General features: G+C 42.9%; 1 protein-coding gene and 1 long non-coding RNA gene across 5 annotated transcripts in view; both read right to left on the reverse strand.

Annotated features, from left to right (window-relative positions):
• Window positions 1-22981, reverse strand: part of ARID5B (AT-rich interaction domain 5B) — a 179186-nt gene that overhangs the window by 105367 nt on the left and 50838 nt on the right. The gene's annotated exons all lie outside the window — the stretch shown is intronic.
• Window positions 5404-17211, reverse strand: LOC310677380. The gene is made up of 2 exons (XR_014511144.1): window positions 6376-17211; window positions 5404-6001 (listed from the first exon to the last, which is right to left on the reverse strand). It is a non-coding gene; the product is annotated as an uncharacterized lncRNA (long non-coding RNA).

Raw genomic sequence — 22981 nt, forward strand, 5'->3', positions numbered from 1 at the left:
GAAGCTGGCTTTCAAGCCCAAGTTAAATATCATCACAGTTAATGCTAGCCTGTGGGAGACATAACTCTCCACCGTGATGAATGAGGATAAGGGTAGTAAGAGGAGATCTCGATAGGAGAGCAGAGGTATGTGCAAGACCTTGCTTTCTTACCCAAAGATCACTGGGCCACTTTCAGAGAACAAAAATAAAAACTTTCCCCCATCAACAGAATCTGAGAGCAATAACCACCCATCAGGACAGCAGAGCTATTAACCAAAACTTTAAGCTAAGAGATAAGATACAGTAACACTTGGTAAAAACAAAACAAAAAATGTCCATTCAGGCAAACCTGCAGATATTGGTATTGGCCACAAAACCTCAGCATTCTTTTGTAAAAATGGTTTCTCATTGTTTTGTCTAGAAAGGTTCGTTTGCGTGAGCCATGTCCAGTACCATCAGTGGTGACATCAGGGCAGCAGGAGAGCCCCCCCCCCCCACAAATGGAGTGGGGACGGCCTACCACGTTTCGAAGAATGTGAACTAATACACGTTACCGTCTAACCAGCTCACACACACACACACACACACACACACACTGCCCTACAGATCATTAAGTTCAGAGTCTAAAATTACCTAACTGAAACACTCCACTCAAAGCCTATTGGATTTCCAGAAGCTGAGATGAGGGAGAGAAGCAATGGATGTTGCTTCAGTGCAGTGCATACTCCTGGTCCCTCCCCACCAAGAATCAGAGCGGAATAAATCGTGCAAACTAAGGGAAAGTATGTTAAAATGCTGAATCTGCATAATATTTAAATGTTAAAGATGAGCTTTCCTCGGTACAGAACTAGGTTGACCTGACACACTTATTTTATTTGTTTATTTAAATACAACACACACACACACACAGTGCATATAGCTTAATATGAATAATTGAGGGAAGATTCTTAGGGCAGCTTGCATTGATCAAAAGCTGATTGACACACGAGAACAGTTCTAGTAGCAAGCAGAATCCTCTCTTCCCTTTCTTGACCATTATAATAAAAAACCCAGAGTAACTGGACAACTGCCAAAACACGTTTATCACCACATAAATGCAGTAGAACTCCCATTATGTGAAGCTCTTATATGGATTTGCCGTGAGTCACCCCTGCAAACTCTCCGTCTACAAAATTTTATGTAAAAGACACTCCTGTGCATCCCAAAAAATTTTTATTTTTAATTATCTGGACATTATGTATGCTTCTCAGCAGCTCAGTTAAATCTGCTTTGTGCGGCGTTTCAGGGAAAAAATGGTGGGTGGGAGAAAGCTATGGGAGCACAGCCCTCCCCAAGTGGTCAGTGAACTGCAAGAGCCATAGGAGGTACAGAAGCATTGGCCTTGCTGCCCTCTCACCTAGAACTGTAAAATATTCTGCTCCATCAGTGCCATGCAGGCTGAGGACCTTTATCTGGCGGGGTGGGTGGAGGGGTGGGGGTCACACCAGGACTGTGATCCCAACCAGGAAAGGGAGGTGTTCCAGACATAGCTCTGAATTCCCCCTCCTGTTTATCTCTGCTTGCTCTTGCAATGCTCCCTGGCATCCATCAGCTAGCTAATTAATTGCAACACTTTTAAAATATTAATGGCTGAATTACCACATTAAGAAAATGCAAATAAAATAATTAGCTAACCCCAGTAGGCGAACCTGCAAATCTTTGTTTTTGAGGCTGAAACAAATTTGGGTGAATTAGCAACGCAACAGGGAGACTTGCCTTGTTGACAGGGCTTCTCTGAAGCAAAGATGCCACCCATGCTAATACTTGTCCGTGTTTCGTGCCACACTTTGACTACTTGAAACTGATATAATCGAAGACAAAGATTGCATGCAAAAACTGGCTACCGAAGACGAGATAAAAGGTTATTTCGAGCAAGCTGCCAATTTTACTAATTTTATATGGACCTTTAATTTGGCTGGTGTAAAATAGGCAGCAGTGGCAATGCACATTCCGTAACGCATTTTCTCCGATCCAGTGATCTTTGCATGGCAGAATCTCCCCAAATGAAAATATTGTTGCCAATATCAGTTCAAACTGATTGGAGAGGTTGTGGGGAGTTATGTCAGCCATCAGGATTCTACCTGCTGTTTATCGCCTCTGGTTCAGTTATTTGCACCATCACCACCCCAAGTCCCATGCTCTGATCTACCAGGGCCCCCTTCAAAATTTGCTAGGCCAGAGCTTATTAAAATCAATGAAGCTCTGTCCCAGAAATTGTCACAGGCTGCACCCCGTCACCCATTTCTGCCTTCGTCCATTGACAAAGTATTTTAAAAATCATACATAGATCAAAAAAGCTTTCCCACAACATATGATCAGTACCACTGGAGCTGACAGTACCAACCTATTCTTTCAACACATACTTTCAACACATACTTACATTCTTTCAACACACATCTATTTATTTATTACATTTTTACCCCATCTTTCCTCCAAGGATATCCAGGCAGCATACTAATCCCTTCCCCATTTTTATTCTCACAACAGACCTGTGATGTAGGTTAGGCTGCGAGTGTGTGCCTGGCCCAAGGTCACCCAGTGAGCTCCAACGCTGAGTAAGGATTTGAATCCTAGTCTCCCAGTTCCCTAGTCTAACACTCTCATCACTTCATCAACCTGTCTCTCACTGGACTACAAAGTTCTGCTGAATCTCCTATATCTTTTCCCCCACCCTGTTTCCATAAGCAGAAAAGTACCAGTATTTAGCTTAAAACTTATCATGCGCGTTGCCTTCCACTATTTTGTGAAAGTGCTGGAGAAACATCAAGTTCAGAGAGTTCTTAAAATAAGTTTAGCATGTGAAATAAAAGGAATACTTACAAATCTCAGACAGACTGAAACTACTGTTCAATCCCACGCTAATACAGTCACATAAAAACCTCTGTTCCATCTAATATGTACTTAACGCTCCCAGCTGTAGAACATTACTTTATAACTGGTGATTCGAATCTGATCTTTTCTACTTCCATCTAGACAGCATCAACAATTCTGTTCACTGATCGAGAATCGGACCTGCATAATGAAATCTTCCATAATATTTACCGCAAGAAATCAATGCGAATTGTACTGTAAATTGAGTTTTTGCAGAAAAGAATAAAAGATGGATGAAATTTGATGTAGAAAAGAAGTATTAGCTTCAGATGATTCCACCAAGACAGGCCCATCTTTTGTAAACAGCTAACTCCAGTGTTCAGGGGTCTAGGGATGTAAGGAGGAATAATTTTCCATTCTTCTCAGTATTTATCAATGAACTATTGTTTCTGTTCTGCGGCAGTTCATCTTTCACCAAAATCTATGTTATACATCACTTTGTCTGCTGTGATGAAATTACATAATTTACTCCAATTACGTTGCCATTGCATTATTCTACCCTATTTACTTTAATGCAAAGGAAACACAATGCAAATATTGGGGGGAGTGTAATCTGTTACATATAGTTTGGAGACTGAAAGCAACAGCCACAATGAATACTCTCTGGACTGATTTCTGTTCCAGAGAGGGGATAAACAAACAAACACTGTCAACTTCCATTCCTATTTTAGTCAGAATTCTGTGACATCTCTACTTATAGATGCAGCTGAACTGCTACCATAGATCTAGCAAAGTAAGGGAACTACACTGAGATCAAGCAGACCACATCATCTGTGGACATGATGTGATAATTCTCCATACTGTAAAAGGTTCCAGAAGAGGCCAATTTGCTGGTTCCAGCCACGGCCAATTTGCTGGTTCCAGCCACAAGGTGACTGCTGCAATGTCCCCTGTGATTAAGCATCTTTGTGTTCATCTTCTCTCACAAATTCGCAATGTCTGGCAGCATCTACCAGTGGAGTGGTCTCAGTTTCAGGATTCTATAAACCAACAAAAGTCCTAAAAATTGTAAAACTTCCCGCCCACCCATTCTAACCTGTTGCCACTTCATACTCAAGCATCCTCCTACCTACACTAAAGGAATTGATTATGTGGTAGTTCAAAACTGCCACCCTTCCCACGGCAGGGCCATTTTCCAAACAAAGTGCTTAAGGCTAGGGTTTTGCTAAAATGGCATTGGTGTCAATTAGACCCCAATTAAAATGATTGGGGGCACAGCTTCTTCGAAGAAGTGGGGAGGTTCAGGTTGCACGATTCCCTGGGGGGAAAGTTCTATTGACTAAGGACACTTCCAGACGACCACTGTTTGGGAGCGGGATTCAGGCTGTGCTATTATAGCTGGCTGCAAGGTCTTGCGCAACAAAGCTGCTTTGCCAAAAGAATAGGCTTTCTGCGTTAAGGAAAGTGATGGGGAAATGCACTGCAAAGTATGGGGCAATACCTGCTTTGATGCAACGGCCTCCAACTTCCCTAACAAACCAACCTGAAGGAATGCAGAATAAACATTTATTCTGAAAGCACCCTTACTTCCCAGGAACATGAGCAGGAGTGTGCAATAAACAAAGTACAGTTTATTTAATGGCACAATATCTGCTCTGTGCTGATGCAAAGTTAAGATAAGGAGGTGTTAGCAATTTTTTTTTTAAAAAAAGGTTCATGGCTCCAGGAAATTTTTAGTATAAGGGAGAAGCGTCAGTAAGGGGTCCACAAAACGACGATACCAGGCTAGTAAATTGGGTTTTACACATGGAAGAGGATTAAGATGGTAAATGTATATATTTTCTATGTTGCCTTGAGCAATTTTATCTGGGAAGGCACCTAAAAATGCTTGCATCCATATGTAAAAGTAGGAAGCCACAGCTTTTCCCATAGAAGAAAAGCACAGTACTTTCATTAAAAGCCAGGCAGGAAAGCATTTCTGTTTCTTAAACGTAGCACAGAATTCATATTATTCCTTTCCCCCCGAAAAGGCCAAAATACATTTAGAGATCACCAGAAAGAAAAAGTCGCAAGAGAGTACTCTAATGCAGTGTAAAGTAGAGATAAAGATATTCTGCTCATTGTGGAAATTAAATTATTTCTAGAAACTAGAAAGCAACGTACAGCTCCCTGTTTCTTCCACGGGTATTTATTTCTGGAGCGCCCATATTAACTAGGTGTTGTACATAAATCGAAATACAGCAGAGACCCCGGGCCCTCAGGACTAAACAATTTAAAAGATAAGGCATACAAGGGAAGGATTGTGGAAGGAGATCAATTTGATAAATGCCAGGGATTTTAAAACTGATTCTGCTTTTAGCTTGCTTCGTACATATATACCTTTAAAAATGTTTCAATTGCGTTTGTAAGCCGCTTTGTAAGGTGGCATATACATTTCACAAATAAATAATCAATAAATAAATCAGAGCGGTTGGTAGGCATTTACATCCTGCTGGGGTCAGGTTGGGCTTCTCATAGGATCTTTCCTCTAGCATATGAAGTGAGAGACTGACACACACACACACACACACAAATTTGTTTTTTGTTTTGTTTTTATCAACAGCAGATGCAAAAATAATAATAAATAGAGCATGTAAAAATGTATTCCCCTATTCCAAGGGAAGTGCTATGCATTTGTAAACACAGACTCACGTGTATAAGGCAAAATAAGGGACAAATCAGTATGTCAGCAAAATCTACACTTTTAGAATGAAGGGATGTGTTAAATAATGAACTGGACATTGTTGCTGGATCAGATTATTACTGTCCCATTAGGGGAAGTCAGCTGCCTCAGGAAAACTCACAAGCAAGGCATTCATTAGCACTCCCAAGCTACAAATCTGATTCTATAGGGCAGGAGTGGCAAAATTGTGGCCTTCCATATGTTGCTGTACAGTGGTACCTCGGGTTACATACGCTTCAGGTTACATACGCTTCAGGTTACACACTCCCCTAACCCAGAAATAGTGCTTCAGGTTAAGAACTTTGCTTCAGGATGAGAACAGAAATCGTGCTCCAGCGGCGCGGCAGCAGCAGGAGGCCCCATTAGCTAAAGTGGTGCTTCAGGTTAAGAACAGTTTTAGGTTAAGTACGGACCTCCGGAACGAATTAAGTACTTAACCCGAGGTACCACTGTACTGGGACGCGGGTGGCGCTGTGGGTTAAAGCCTCAGCGCCTAGGGCTTGCCGATCGAAAGGTCGGCGGTTCAAATCCCCGCAGCGGGGTGTGCTCCCTTTGTTCGGTCCCAGCGCCTGCCAACCTAGCAGTTCGAAAGCACTCCCGGGTGCAAGTAGATAAATAGGGACCGCTTACTAGCGGGAAGGTAAATGGCGTTTCCGTGTGCGGCTCTGGCTCGCCAGAGCAGCGATGTCACGCTGGCCACGTGACCTGGAAGTGTCTTCGGACAGCGCTGGCCCCCGGCCTCTTTGAGTGAGATGGGTGCACAACCCTAGAGTCTGTCAAGACTGGCCCGTACGGGCAGGGGTACCTTTACCTTTACCTTTACCACTGTACTACAGACAGGGCCAACCAGCACCAAGTACCAGCACCTCTCTTTTTTCTGCTCCCCATGGTGGCCATTTTCTGCTGACACCTACAGCACTTTTATCAACACATGAGTACCAGAACAACAACAACAAAAAGCACTGACTGCAGCTCCCATCATCCCTGATCATTATGGGCATTGGCGTCCAGCAACTTCTGTGGGTTAACCATCCCTGCTTTAGCAGGACCACAACGTAATATAGAAGAGACATGATCCTTCAGACTTGGTCAGTTTTATCACCACTCAATCTTGACCTTGTCTGAATTGAGATTCTTTTTATTGGTCCCTGTCCAACCAGTTTGAAACATCCCCAGCCTGACCTGAATTCAATGAAATGGCGAAAAGGGGCCGAGCATCGTCAGCATACTGACGACATTTTTCTTCAAATACGCAACCTTTCCCAGCAGTTTCACATGAACATAAAACGGCATGGGAAACAAGAAAGAACCACCCACAGCATACCTGCTGAAGGGTAGAGTATCAGTCTCCCAGCACCATCTTCAGGAACTGCCCTGTCAGGCCAGAACAGGAACCACATTGAGAAGGGATACCACGCTTGATGGTACTGAAAGCTACTAAGAGGTCCATGGGAAGTTGCCCAACAAATACATTTTTGGTCTCAGAAACTGAGTCAGAAGCTCAACTGAAAGGCAGCGATATACGCATGTTAATTACATATTGCGTAGAGGAAGTCCTTCCTTTTATCTGCCCAACAAACCTCTCCATTTGTCACCTACATGTTTACAGTCCAGTTCCGATGTTTACCTGCCAGTGAGCCAATTCCCATGGTGAAAGAATGGCCTCCACTTCACCACTCATCAAATGTCATGTGTGACATGGGCTCCCAGATATGGAACTGTACATCTGGGAGACACGTTCTGGTTATTCTCCCCTCTGAAATAAATGTGCTGGGGGGAGAGATCACATGAATCAGGCTGATGTACATATGGGCCACCACATACAGCATCCCCTCCCATGATGCACTAGGTGGGGGGGGGGGGGGATACAGAGCTGCCTTCTCCCAAATGAGTTGGAATGCTTCGTAAAATACACACAAACCAGGCCTGTGTTTCTGCCATTCTCTTTTATGGAACCTTCGTTATCCTAGTTGCCAAGGCTACTAATAAGAAACTTCAAGGCCATCTGATAATCTAGCAAAGCAGCAGCAGCAGCAACAACAACAAGAAGAGTTTACAGAATTGTGATTTTGGGAAGATGACTTGGTCCAAAGCAAAGGTCAAGAAGTAGGAAACAAATTTTCTGTAATCTTAATGACACTTTTCTCTATACGCATTTCTAAATATAAATGTGACGGTGGGTTTGATTTTAGCATACAATCTGTTTTAATAGGTGTGGAATATTTCTGCTTAACTGGATTAAAGCATAGTTTTAAGCTGGAGAGGGATCCCAAAAAATACTCCCCTTGCTCCCAGTCAACCTGGATGGCTTGAAAAGGCAAATATATGAAGGACAAGAGCCATCAATGGCTTCTAGCCATAATGGCTATACCAGACCTGGGAATTGCAGGTGGGCAGAGTGTTGTTGCACCCATGTCCGGCTTGAAGGCTTCCCACAGTGTGAGAACAGGATGCTGGACTAAATGGGCAATTGGACATGTGCAGCTGGCTTTTCTTATGTTCTCCTCCAACAAAACAAGACACACAGAGAAACCTTGAGCACTATTCATTATAAAACCCCATTATTGCTACATACTTCCCAGAAACGTGGCATGAAATACCTTCAATTTCCATTCCCAATAGTAAGAATTGAAAGCTTTATCTTGGTTTTTCATGCAATGGCCTTTTCATTATCAGCCTGAAAAATTCAGTGGAACTTTGCCCCTGCTTTTTTTAGAAAAAATATAAAATGGTACAGTGGCTTCTACTCTCAAAAGCCACATAATGAGGGGCGGGGGAGTGAAAACAGTGCGGTGATTTAAACACATAAGCTTCGCACTTGACATTTATGCCCTCTTTGAAACCCTTAATGAAATAACGGCCTTGTTAATTCTTGCAAGGTATAATTTATATAGCCTACATGTTAAAACACACACACACGCACACACAAAACCCCAACAACCTTGTATTTGACACTGTTTAGAGTTAATGGCATACTAGCCATATCTTAGTCCATATAAAAAATAACGAGTTGGCACTCGTTCAACCACAATGCCGAGATCTCCGACATCCAAAGAAGTAAGAATGCCCTAATTACATTTTACTGAGCAAGTTGCTGTGTTTGAATTGGATTTTTAGAGTGATGCAATATATATGTGTATATGTTACTTTCAAGCCTGACTCCATCCCTACAGTACTCCATGAAGAGAGTTAGGGAAAGCGTCAGAAATCATTGTCAATATGAACCAAAATTAGACCTCTCGCGTGTGGGCATGTGACAGCCGGATAATAGAGTCTAGTAACACTATGGTCAGGCGTTTCTTTTCTAGTTAATGTTTCCTTGGGTGCCAAGCATAATGTAAGAGACAAGTGTTAGAACGACACACAGGGAGCAGCATCAATAGAGCGCTTTGGAAAGGATCTTTAATAGAGAAAAACTGCTATGCTTAATTTTCAGCAACATTCAATAGCAATTTATTTGCAGCCATTTTCTCTGTTAACCTTTCACAATGGAACAGGTAAGACGCAGCACAAGACAATTTGTCAGCTGCCAGATCGGAACAAAAGAAGCAATTTTTAATAAGCTCCAGCATTACCTTATTTGTTTTGCAACATTTTAATAACTTTTTTGGAAGCCCATCAAAGAACAAACGAAATGGGGGGGGGGAGTGAATACCCAAGTCAAGAGGAAAAAGAAAATCTCTGTTGAAAACATTTTACTGATAAACTAGTTCCAATCGTTCACCTAAAAAGCACTGCTGTTAAAGAAACAATTGAATATAAATTAAATCCAGGGAATTATTGTAACTCTTATATGCATCTGCAACAGTTTCCCTACCTTAATTAATACCAGGTCTGTACAAATGGTGACCCACCAAACCACCTTCCATGGGCTGTGTCTTACCAAGTGCATGAGAACCATCACCCCTTGTTTCTGTGGTCTCTGGGTGGTGAATATTTTGCTTTATAAGTCACAGGTTGTACAGATCTAATTGGGCCCATCAACCAACCACTATGCAAAAGGTTAACAGCTGGCTCTTACGATGCCAATGGGTATTCCATGTGGCTCCATCAAGACATCTATTTGATTTCCTGTTTTAAACACAGGTGAGTTGTGGAGGGCACCCGTTCTCCATCCCCTGACCTCCTGTAATGAGGTCCCTGCTGTGGGGAGCAAGCTTTTTCATAGGCAGAGCTACAAATACAAGGCTGGCAACAGGGGGAGAAAACAGGGACACATGGGCACTACTGAGGACTGCAGGATGCTATTTCTCTGAGTGACAGGAGCAGGTCAGCAATAACTCACATGGTGTCGGCGCAGTTAACTCTTTATTCAAAGAAATAAGATAGCTCAGGAGGCCAGGTGTAGTAAACATGGCAACTCTTCCTGGTAGAACTTGCTTCTATGAGGCAGTTGCAAGGACTGAAGGTGCCTGCCTTCCCACAGCTCCCGAAGTCTCCTCCTCCCCAGGTTCAAACCCAAGCAATCTGAGACTCCATCGTCTTGCCTGTCTTTGCTCTGCCCTCTGTGGGTTCTGTGACACCAGGGGACAGGGGGGCTGGTTGCGGCAGGGGGGGGGAAACAGCCTGACTCCAGTGGTGTAGCTAGCCGCTTGGGTGCCTGGTGCATGGGCATATCCTGCAGTCGGGAGCGGGGCAAGCCACCCATGGGGGTGGGGCGAGCTTCTCTGCTGCTTGAAGCCTCTCCGCCGCCTCCCTCTCAGCTGTAGGGCGGCTGGCAGTAGACAGACGCAAGTCCCACGCTGCCGTTTTAGGCAGCGTGGAACCTGCAGGCGCCTAAGCCACTAAGTCACTCCTAAAAAGTGAGCCCATTTTTTTTTAAAAAAAATTCATTTTGACACCCCCCCTCAGTGATGACACCTCGGGCAAACTGCAACCCCCGTACCCCCTTCCTCCGCCACTGCCCGACTCATTGCTGCCTTCCACAGACTCTTCAAGCTCACTAAACAATGTGACCTCTTCAGCTTCTGACACTTCCTCCTCCCAGTCAGCTCGCTCTGACCACGCATCATCGTCCCCCCACCAATCTCTGGGCTCTGAGCCTTCCTCCCCTGGGAGTTCCTTTGGGGGTGCCCCAGCTGGTAACATCCCCCCCCACTCCTTGGTGTCCAGCCAGTCTGTGATGCTGAGAGCAACTTTGGAGTTTGTGGCAAACAGAAAAACAAAGCCTTCCTTCCAGAAAGGAAGTCTAGGACAAGATATAAATGTTCTGCCTATTGTGAGAGTGCAACTATCATTACTTCTGTACATATTGTTGTTCAGTATGGATAGGTGCTTATTTTGAAAGGTGCTCATTATTACTTCAAGAGAGGTGCTCTTACGCTTTAAATTCCTAGGCTTAAAAAACAACAACCCATACCTATGAATTTTAATGTATTTATGAAATCAGACACAATTTCCCCACAGTAATACTGCAATCTATTCCATTTGCAAGAGAAAGAGGCTGAGGCACTGTTTTAAGGGTAATAATAGCTAAATGTGAGCCATAGATCAGGTCTTCACTTCAATGGCAGGCCATGGCTCTGGAATATGGGAAGAAACAAAGTATAGCTCTGGATAAAGACAGTGTGCTTTTCCCTTACTAGTGAGTAGTTATGATCAAAACTTTAGGCTGAAGGTTATGGTCCTCAAGAAGAATATAGCAGGGGAGGCAGCCGAGCTAAGTGGTGGAGCCCGTGTTTTTTATCTAGAAAGTCTCAGGGATAGACTCTGGCACCTCCAGTTAAAATATTTCATGAATGCTAGAATGGACAGCAAAAAGTACATAGACCATTTGTCATGTTTAGTATTAGGGATATACAGAAATTTGTCCATGTCAATTTCACAGGTGCTCATTCATAAATCTATTCTGTCCAGGTGCCAAGTCTGCTCCCTTGCATAGAAACTGTGGTTGCCACAAATCCATGCCCCTATAATTGTGTGCAGGCAGGCACATCTCAGTTATCTCTAGAAGAAAATGGCTGCCACTCAATCCTATGAGTGGGAAAAGGGTTGTGGCTGGGAACACCAACTTGGTGGAGGGTGAAGTCTTCCTCTCTGCTCTGACACTGGGGAGCATCTTGAAGCCCTGTTCCAGATCCCTCAACAAAGTGATGCACGCTTGCTAGGGTAGGGCAATATATCACAATGTGGGGAAAACCGTGAAGTCAGCCAATGCCTCTGCATAGCTCCATCTGTATTTCAGACATTGTGATCTATCAGTATATTGTGATGTTTAGCTGGTGGTAGATCATGAAGTTGAAAACCAGGTATGACCCAGCCCTAATGCTTGGCAGTAACCAGGACCAGGACCTTTTCTGCAGTGGCACCAGCCCTGCCAGATGCCTCACGAGCTGTGTAAGGTCCCATACCACTTTAGACATGGCTGTTTCAAAGAACCACTGGCTGAATATTTGTGCTTTCTTGTATTTTGATATTTTAATTCTGGTGGTGGCTTTGTCATTGTTCTTCTGGTCCTGATATTTATAGTCCTGTTTTGATTTATGACTGTGAATTATTTCATGTTATTACTGCTGGTTCTGATTGTTCACAGCCTTGCATTTCTTCTGGAAAAGGGCAGGACATTGGCTTTTCTATTGTTAGTAGTAATATTAGTATTAGTATTATTACCACCGTCATTCATCATTATCATCATATTTATCACTGCCCTTCATGAGCAGGTCCCAGGCTGGGTTACTTACAACAAATTAAAATTCACTATTAAAAACAGTTAAAACATGGAAAGAAAATAAATAAAATAAAATAAACAACGCTGGACAACCTGTGGCTCTCATAAGGGCGTGGCCACAACTCAGTGGCCCAACATCTGCTTTGCATGCACAAGGTCCCAGGTTCAAACTCTGGCATCTCCAGAGAAGAAGACAAAGAGAGACTTCCCAGTCCAAAACCCTGGGGAACCACTGCCAGTCAGTGCAGACATCACTGAGAGAGATGCACAACGGTCTCACTCAGTTCAAGGCAGCATCCTATATTGCTTATGTTTCTCCAGATGTTGTTGGATTGCAGCTTCCATCCTCTCTGACCATGAACCAGACAGGCTGGAACTGGTGGGAGTTGGGAGTCCAACAACATCTGGACCGCCCAGTTAATGGAACAGAATCAGAGCTTAAAATAAGGCAGCTTCCTAATGCATCAAGAAGGAATGCATTCCATAGTTAACTATCTCAAAAAAGCAATGTTTAAGTACAAATCTGCTGCAATTCAGTACAGCTGCTATGCATTGCCAACCTTTTATATATACACACACAGAACGAGTCTATTTAATAACTGCAAAACATTGTTTCAGGCAAAGTTATGGACACACAATAAAACTATTCTTTCCCCCCCAAAGGTCACACTAGGAGAAGCATACATTGTTCAGCAGCCTACCCAACAAGGCTATTATTCCCCCAGAAAATAAAATGGAAAGAAAAAGGGGGGGGATGTATAATAAGCATATATTTTCATCAGAGCCCCTGGGCTAATTTAAAGTAGAATTGCAAGGCAATCAATCATAGGCTAAAATTACTTCATTTTCCAAACTGTTTACACTTTCAAAGTTACAAACCCACTTTCTGCTATTTCAACTCACGATTTACAGCGACAGATTTAGACTGCCCTTGGCTTCCTGCCAACCTCCAGTCATGAGGGAACTAATGATATGAACAGATCAGTGTTTTATAATGGAGAAAAGCGCATGTAAATTTCCAGTATGTCTGCAAGTAATCAGGGCATGCTGACTATAAATGAGGATGCCTGAAATTTATTTTAGGAGAAATATCTTAAAGCTGCACTTTTAATCTGGGCCAAGTAAGGGAGGGGGGAAAGAGAGAGAGAGGGAGGGAGAGAGAGTGCAAGGGGGGGGGGCTGGAAGAAAGAGCTTTTAAAAAGCACTTGAAGACTGCTCAAAATTTATCCTAAGTAAACTATTATCCAAACAACATGTTAACGAACATCACAATAGCCAACTGGCGTCTGCGTTTCTATCTTTAGCAGATCACTCCCTCATCATGCTTATGTGAAACATTAAGCTGGCTAGCTCATGAAATTAAAATACACACAGGCACACACCACACACACAAAGAAATGTTTCATAGTGCGTTGTAGCAAGAAGACGCAATTCCTTCCAAACAAGGTCAAGGTTTGTGGACTGCCAGAGGTCTAAACGCCTGCAACTGAGAGGAGAGCGGGCCAGTCCACTTTTTCCTCTTTCTTTTCAAAGCCTGCTCCAGAAAGGTTTGAATATATATCTCCTGTCGGATAGCAATGAAATTAAAAGAAAGATCTTTATCATTTCATGGCGCAAACCTACTGACTGTGCAGAACTGCAGCAGTCCAGAGGGGGAAGAAGCTGCCCCCAATTTACGAGCAAACAAACAAAATGATAAACTCTAAAGGGTAGAAACGTAATAAAGGCGATTAATTGCGCTGCTACGCTTTGAGGGAGAAATGTCCTTTGTTAGGTTATATATTTTCATTGCTTTTCCAAAACTGCTATTCTAATTATAGGTAACCTTTAATTAATAAATCAGAATTTAATGTCAATGTAGTCTTTGGAATAAAATTCTAATTGCCCTAATCCAGAAAAAGAGATCTATCTGTTCATGCCTTCTACTGTACATGCATTGTTGAGGCAGACGTGCATCTCAATTTGCCTCACCTTGTATAAGGCGATGCTCGCCAAGTGTCATGGACTGGCTGCATACAGGGAAGTGGTGGGAGCATCCCCTGGGGAACCCTCAAGGGACGAAGGCTCAGAGCCAGGAGATTGGTGGTGGGACGATGATGTGTGGTCAGAGGGAGATGATGTCAGAAGCTGGAGAGGGAACAGAGCTTTGTGAGCAGGAAGAGGCTGGGGCAGAGAGCAGTCCAGAATCAAAGGCAGAAGCTGGCAAGGAGGGGGGGTGGGCGAAGAGGCAGAGATCAGTCAGGCTGCTGAAGAAGCCAGGGATTGTCCTCCTCCTGCTATAACCAGCTCCTCTCCCCATTGGTCTCCTGGAACCCACAGAGGTATGAAGTGGTTGGAGCAGACAAACAAAGCATCAGCGTTCAGAGGAGGGAGGAGGGGACATAGGGAGCTGTGGGAAGGCAGGGACCTTAAGTCCTCACTACTGTCTCATAGGGGCAAGATCTACTGAGAACAGTTGCTGTGGCCTCACTAGGCCTGGCCTCCTGAGCTGTACTGTTTCTTTCCCTGACACCAGTGCCCACTGAATTGGCTCAGTGTGCAATTTGATGTGTATGGGGACATACAGCCACGTCAGGGATCACCAGTTTTGTGGCGCATGTCTAGGGTTGCCATATTTTGAAGAGCAAAAAAAGAGGACACATTTGCCAACTTCTGCTTTTAACTATGGATTGCTATGATTGCTCTACCCATGAAAAAGAGGACATATGTGTCCTGGAAAAAAAGAGGACATATGGCAACATTATTTGCACCGTATTGATGTCAGTAAGTCTTGAGTACAGCAGTAGGAATGCAGCAACATTTTAGAAGTCTTCCATTTTCTGGTGAAGATAATCACTCTGCATGTTGATCCAGCTAAATTCAGCATGCATAAATTACATTAATTTCAATATGGAAAACATTAAGCATGTACATCTCCCACTAAGATTAATGGGCTGTAAGCATGCTAAATGTTAGCTGCACCTTCGCTTCTGTTTCACTGTATTCTTTCCGCTGTCAAAACTGTCCTTTTGTACAGCCTTGCCAGCTATTTCATGGGTATATTTTACTTGCATTCCTTGTATGGAAAGAAAACAAAGGCAAAAGTAGACATAAGTGAGCCAAAATGGAGACCTAAGCATGGTGGCAGAGAGAGAGAGAGTCTTCATTAAATCCAATTCCAAAAGATGGATATTTCAGTTACACTATTATTACATGCTTAATTTCAATTGGATAATTGGATAATGCCAGAAACAATATACTGAGCATGCTTTGTTTTAATGTCCCATGGCTTTGAAGTTCCGTAAATCACTATTGGTATTTGAAACACTGTCATGAAGTAGGAAACAAAAAAAATTTAAATAAACTAGCTGAACAAAATATGACACTTCAGTGTTCAGAGACTAAATCGTTCTATTGGCAGAGATTCTCAGCGCCATTATGACTAAGAAATCGTTTCTCCTTTCTTAGTAAAGCACCTGATATTTGAAGGCAAGGGTCAGCAATTAAAAACTGCCTGAGGATATGTAGCTGGAGGACCCTAGCTGTGTAGGTTAAAAAGAAAGCAAAGACAACATATTTTAATCCAACGTGTTTTGAGGATTGCTCTTTCTCAAGGCATACAAGTTTTGTCAAGGCCATTTGAATCACTCCTTCACTCAAATGGTGAAGGTAACACAGAACATTAAAAATGTGGCAGAGACAGTTTAAAAGAATGTCTTCTGCCATGAAAACATATGTACACTGCAATGTCACAAAGCCAACTTTTTTGGGGGGTGGGGTGGGATCTGCATATGTTCCAAAGCAGGCAGGGCAAAAGCAGAACAGGGAGAGCAGTAATTAATTCTCAATTTTAACCTCACTGTCAAGGATATCCCCGATCTAAAACTAATTTTAAAGGCCTCTGAATGTTCCTCATTCAGAAGGAGTCAGTTCCTCATTTTAAAGTCTAGGCATGAAAGACAAGGAACATTTCTGAATCTCACCAACTCACACACCCCTCTCCACACAACAAGTGACAGATTTAAACCCTGTTCACATCTCATGGAATCCTGGCTCCCAGGCACACAATATTCAAGGACATGCTATGGTTGCATAGTCTGAGAAAAAATGCACTCTGCATATGCTCAGGGGGTAAGTTATGCTTCATTATTAATTCACATACTCCAGACAGTGGTTTAACAATGACTCTGTGCTAAACCCTGACTCAAACAGATCCTCTAATGCAAAAACATCATGGGAAATGGCACAGGAAGTGCAGGAGATTTTTGCAAACGTACACTTCTCCCATTATCCATCAGTTGCCCAGGGACAAAGAGAATAATAGAATTTGTAGAGTTAGAAGGGACCACAAGGGTCATCTAGTCCAACCCCTGCAATGCAGGAATATTTTGCCCAATGTGGAGCTCAAACCCATTATTAGATTAATAATCTCGTGTTCTACTAACTGAGCTAAGGAGGAACAGAATAACTTTATTCACACTACATCTATATGTGAATGGGACTGGTCTTGCAAAGAAGGGATCAAGGTTCGTGAACACAGCAAAATAACCACAATCATAATAAAACCTCTTAAGGGACTTGGTTTCCAGTCAATTGTAAAAGTCGTATTTTGATCATGAGATACATCGGGTCTCTTAAGTCATGGTCAAGTGATCATTCTGAGAGGATAGGAGATCCAAAAAACACTTGGATACTTTTCTGAATGTAATGAAAAAGAGTTACTCAGTTAGCTAAACCAACTTTACATTGCAGCCGCCCAAAGTAACAAGAAAAAGCTAATCCAAATGTATATGAACATCATTTGATGCTCATCAATCAATGAATCTCGGGCTGAATGTGTGAACTCGCATATGATTTACGTGAGACCCCAAAGCTCTGCCTGTGGTGTAACATGACTTTCTCACACCTGCAAGTAATCACCTGGTGTTGCAGAACAGCGAGAACAAGCTTTAATTCTTCCGTTTAGCCTTATGGTCTAAGATATCCCAAATCTAAGACTAATTTCAAAGGCCTTTGAATGTTCCCCATTTAGAAGGTCAGTTCCTCATTCTAGACATGAAAGACAAAGAACTCTCCCTAATTTAAATTTTAAAAGTGAAAATTAAATTGAAACCCTGGGCACAATTCACCCAAAGCCAAGCACACATTTCAGTGTGGAAGAGTGTTAGGATATTTCCGTTCCACCTTAAAAGGGAGCAGGATGTTTGTGTCACAGCCTGCGTATTTCCTGTTCACAGGATGTTTCTGTTGTGTCTATTGCTTTCGTTTTTCTCTCTGTGCCTGAGACACCGAAGCAGGCAGTCATGTTTTCTTTGTTCTGACCAACGCTGAATAAACTTGTAAATAATGCTCTCCTGCATGCATCTTTCGCTGTGTGAATTCTGCTGATAGAGCGTGCATCAGCTCTGGAATGTGGCAAGCTATTTCTGGAGCTCGTGTCGCTAATTGCTGATACTGTATCTACGGGAGATTGATGGATCATCCGGATGCGACGTGGAGTCATGATGGACTTTCTCTCCCTGGCAGTATCCCAACAGAGAGTTAAGCACTCTCAATGGTCTCTCTCCAATGGAAGTCAACAGCATTCTGTTATCAGGCAGAAAACCTACATTTACACATATTCTCAGCTACAAAGACTTAATAATGAGAAGGATGGAGTCTAGATAGAACAACAAACCATGGTTATGTGAGTCAGGTTTGGTTGCATGCCACCCTCCTCTCCATCACAGGAATTCCGTCTCTGCTTTATTGGTTGGAGACAAACCATAGTTTGCTTACTTGAACAAAATGGGAAACTCTGGTCTGCATCAAACCAAGAAAGCAGGGAGTGGGGAGCCCAAAAGTTCAACTAAACCTTGTTTACATAATGCCAAACCATAATCTGGCATCACACCCAAACCACTTCTTTCTCTCTGAGAGCCAGTGTGGTGTAGTGGTTAAGAGCGGTAGTCTCGTAATCTGGGGAACCGGGTTCGCGTCTCCGCTCCTCCACATGCAGCTGCTGGGTGACCTTGGGCCAGTCACACTTCTTTGAAGTCTCTCAGCCCCACTCACCTCACAGAGTGTTTGTTGTGGGGGAGGAAGGGAAAGGAGATTGTTAGCCGCTTTGAGACTCCTTCAGGTAGTGATAAGGCGGGATATCAAATCCGAACTCTTCTTCTTCTTCTTCTTCTTCTTCTTCTTCTTCTCATGTTTCATGGTACAGTTGTACCTTGGATCTCAAATAAATCAGGTCACAAATGATTGAAACCCGGAAGCGAGTGTTCTGGTTTTTTAATTCTTTTTGGAAGCCGAACATCTGCCAGCCAATTAGAAGCCGCGCTTTGGTTTCCAAACATTCTGGAAGTTGAACGGACTTCCGAAACGGATTCCGTTCAACTTCCAAGGTACGACTGTACTACCATCTTGCCAGTCATATCTGCTGGCTTTGGAGAAGTCTTTGGATGCATATTTGACCAGTAGCTCTCATGTATCAACATTGGGTGGGTGTCAAAAAATTTGGGGGAGGGGGTGAGATCACATTCAAGGCGTGTTAACCATTAAATAGAAAGAAAGAAAGACAACTGAAAGAAAATGCTATGACTAAAAAAATATATTCCGCTCTTGGTTGCTCAACTTTCACTTTTATGACATCATTTCCTCAGTTCTTTAACTTATGCAAACAGGAAGATGTCAGTGTAATGAACCACTTGCACTAGAGAGGGTATGTATGGGTAAGGGCAAAGAACCAATATTTAAATATGTTAAGGGGCCGGTGAGGGATATAATTTTTTTTTCCTCTTTCAAATTTTCTTTGCACAACTTTAACGAACTGGGAGAAAAGCCCAAATGTTCCTGTTTTTAGGTCACCTCTGAGTTCATGGGTTTTGTTGAAAATTTCCACAAAGTTTAAAAAACAAATCTCAAGTTCAGCAAAAATACAAGTCAGCTCTGTAAACAGGACTGGAACATAAATTGCTTGATGTAATTTTAGGCTGCATAGAAAGAGAGCTACTATCGACAGACATAAACATTCATTTTCAGTCACACTTCTGAGTCATATGGAGCAGAGTCAGATTTGAAGAGCAGGTCTGGATTCCTGTACTTCACTCCACTTGAGAAATACTGCAGGACGTACAGCACAAAATGTCATAATAAACAGAACTGAGAAGGGAGGGGAGAGAAAGAAAACATGTTTTTCTCTCTGTTCCCCCACTTCCCCCCGCCCCCGATTTTCCTACAAGTGAATTTGGTGCTTTTTGCCTTTATAAGTTAACCAAATATACTTCTCCCAAAAATCAAAGCCAAAAGGCAGGAGGCCAAACACAGTTAACAGATAAATCGCTGTTCCTGATTATAGAGGATTTCGTTCATGTGTTGTGGGCTTGGTGACAAACATTGCAGCAAGGAAAAAGAACACCATTTACACATCGCGTCAACCTATATTCACATAAAACAGAAAAGGAAAAGGATATACTTTTGAAGATCGGCGGGCTCTCTGGGAAAAAAAAAACTTTTTAAAAGGAAGAAAGGAAGAGGTAATAGCCTCTTTGTTGGAGGTCAAGGCTTTCAAAACTTGGAAGTGCTCTGCTGTTGCACACAGCATAGCATTCTGTGTATTAAATGTGTTAACTGGCGTTAACATCACTAAGATCACTGTAAACAAGGGTGAATCACCAGTTCTGTTTTTGTGTCCTTTTTGAACTGGAAGACCTTAGCACTCTCTTCTTCTGTTCTAACGTACAAAATAGCATTGCCTCTATAAACCTATTGCCGTCTCCTTGCCAGCAGTTTCCATTTAATTAAACTGACAGCAAAACAGGACCCTGGCTAATGTGATCCAGACCAGTTTTCCTACAATGTAAATTCTCAGGCATGAAATTACATCTGAAGCAGACACAATAATCTTTCTATATCTCAGACATAAATTTAATCTTCACTAAAATAACATTTCCTTTGTCTAGATTGGTCTGGTTCAGAATTCAATTGTGTTTTGGTTTTTTGAGGGGGGAAAAGTTTGGTGAGTTACTCAGTTTAAATTCACCTTGCAGTAAATTCAGGGGGGAATTCACCTTCCTTGAAAGATCAGGGGTAGACAACTTCGATATCCGTAGGTGCCATCTGTTCTCCCAGATAGAGGTCTGGGACTGGAAATGTCTTTTTCCAGGACAGACTGTGGATTTTCATGGACATTACACCAGAGTGTTACACAGAAAGCCAAGTACTGATTTTAACATTAAATTTCTATACAGTGGTACCTCGCAAGACGAATGCCTCGGAAGACGAAAAACTCGTAAGACGAAAGAGTTTTTCGTTTTCTGAGTTGCTTCGCAAGACGGATTTCCCTATGGGCTTACTTCGCAAGACGAAACGTCTTGCGCCTTTTTAAAAAAAACGCCAATGCTTTCCTATGGGAAACCGTCAATACACAGCTTTGCTTCGCAAGACGAAAAAACTCGCATAATGAAAAAACTCGCAGAACGAATTAATTTCGTCTTGCGAGGCACCACTGTACCACCCTTCATTTATACAACAATACATGACATAATACAAATAGAAGCAATAACCACACACATAACATTTTGAATTGTTCAATTAGCCAAAGGCTTGGGCAAAGAGGCCCTAGTTGTGTGTCACTTTTGTGTGAACAACTCCAAGTAGCTTGGGTATCATTTAAATTACCCAGCACCATGCACAAGGACCAGTTTTGTGCTTGGGACTCTCACAATTAGCTGGGTCACTTCAATAGTGCTAAAGCTAATGGTTTACAAGTGCTCCAGGTGTATTACTGAATGTGGACACAATCTTACAAGGTGATAAGATAAAATCACTTGCTACCTCCCCCCACAAATGCAAGTGAAATTGTAGACAAGCCACATACTGCTTTTGATTACACAATCTACTTGGGTCCTTTCAACACATCTGAGTGGTAGAGCCCTTGCTTTGTAGCAGAAGATCCTGGCTCAGTCTCTGAAATCTCCAGTTAAAAGGATCTCAGGCAGTTGGGCTGAGAAAGACCTGTTCCTCCGAACTCAGATAGCTGCTGTCACTCAGAGTAGACCATACTCAACTAGATGGTCTGAGCCAGCAATGATGATGGTGATAATCATTTCTCACTGACCCTTCACCACAAGGTCCCCGAGTAGGTTACAATGATATAAAAAGACAATATTAAAATCAGATTTAAAAATTCACCACCAGAGGAATAGGGAGGGTCATATATACAGTGGTACCTCTGGATGCGAACGGGATCCATTCTGAAGCCCCGTTCGCATCCTGAAGCGAACGCAACCCGCGTCTACGCATGCGCGGGTCGCGATTCGCTGCTTCCGCACATGTGCATGACGTCATTTTGAGCGTCTGCACATGCGCAAGCAGCGAAACCCGGAAGTAATGCGCTACGTTACTTCCAGGTCGCCGCGGAGCGCAACCCAAAAAGGCTTAACCTGAAGCGACTCAACCTGAGGTATGACTGTATCGGGGTCAAAGGCCTGGGTAAGAAGTACAGCTTCACCAAATGGTGGAAACTATACAATGAAATTGCTAGAAGTGGAGAGGGAATTCCGCAATTTAGCATAAACCAGTGACATGTAAATGCATCACTAATAGTGGGTCCAAGGGTTAAGAAGGCGGTATCTGCAAGGGCTGTAGAGGCAAGTGAGATGTATAAAAATGGCTGTGCATTACAGTGAAATAGTGTGATCTTGATTCTCTCCTGTAAAGTTCTTTCCAGAGCTTCCTATAACAGCTAGGCATTGTTTGCCCAAAATGAGGAAGTCAGCTCTTTGTAGGAATGGGTCTAATGCCGGGTAGTGCTTATGAAATTACATGCATGGGTAGGAGGCACCTTGAAGCTGCTTATATTCTAAGCCTGAGTGATGGAAAGGACAGAAAATTTACCGCAAATCATTTCCTCCCCAGTCAAGTACTTGGAGCAAAACCCTGGGACGTGCCCAGCCCCCAAACCCTTGCCGCCTAGATGACTTCTAAATATTTGGAATTATTATTACCTGCTAGATCAGGTATGCAGAACAGCCTTTGACATGCCCACTCACCATGTTTACATGCTCTGGGCATGTCAGGCAATCTAGCTGAAAAGGACTGTTGTTACAATCATCTCTCTCTTTTCCCAAGAGAATTAATTGCTGTGTTTTCCTCGAAAGTAGAAGTGACTTGTTTACAAAAATCAATCAGCACACCCACACACTATTACTCCCTGCTCCCCAAAAACAGTTCCCCTTTCAAGTTCGTCAAGCAATAAACGGCAGTTGTGCCAGCCCTCTGGATGTCCCAAAGGCAACATTAAACAATAATTGTTCAGTTAGGACTAGGAGTACAAACACTATTACTGATCCACTTTGGTATCATAACCATTTCAGGCAAGGGCTTTGATGCTGCAAGTGTACCAGCGGCAAGGTTGGCTTCTGTCAGACGTGTGCACACCCACACTCCAAAGCTGTTCCTTATGAGCCAAGGCTATAGCCACAGAGACTGTTGCAAAAGTGTCAAACCACTGACGGCAATGATTCACCCAGCCAAATACACCCAGTACCATGCTATCTCTGGGTATTAAGTCCTGCAAAGGAAGGTGTTCACAGTCTATGCTGCTGGCTATCTCTGATATTACAGACTTTGCGCCTGGTTATTGGTAGTATTAAGCTCACTGTAGGCCTATCAACTATACAAATGTATCACTTTCATTCATGGCTCCCCTCAACCCCAAGAATTCCAGGTACTGATGGAAGTACTGCCAACTGTGCCAAAGATTATTAGACACACATACCCCTCCAAGAGTTAAGGTTTC

Source organism: Podarcis tiliguerta (genome assembly GCF_965153285.1).
Source record: "Podarcis tiliguerta genome assembly, chromosome: 5".
Lineage (NCBI taxonomy): Eukaryota > Metazoa > Chordata > Lepidosauria > Squamata > Lacertidae > Podarcis > Podarcis tiliguerta.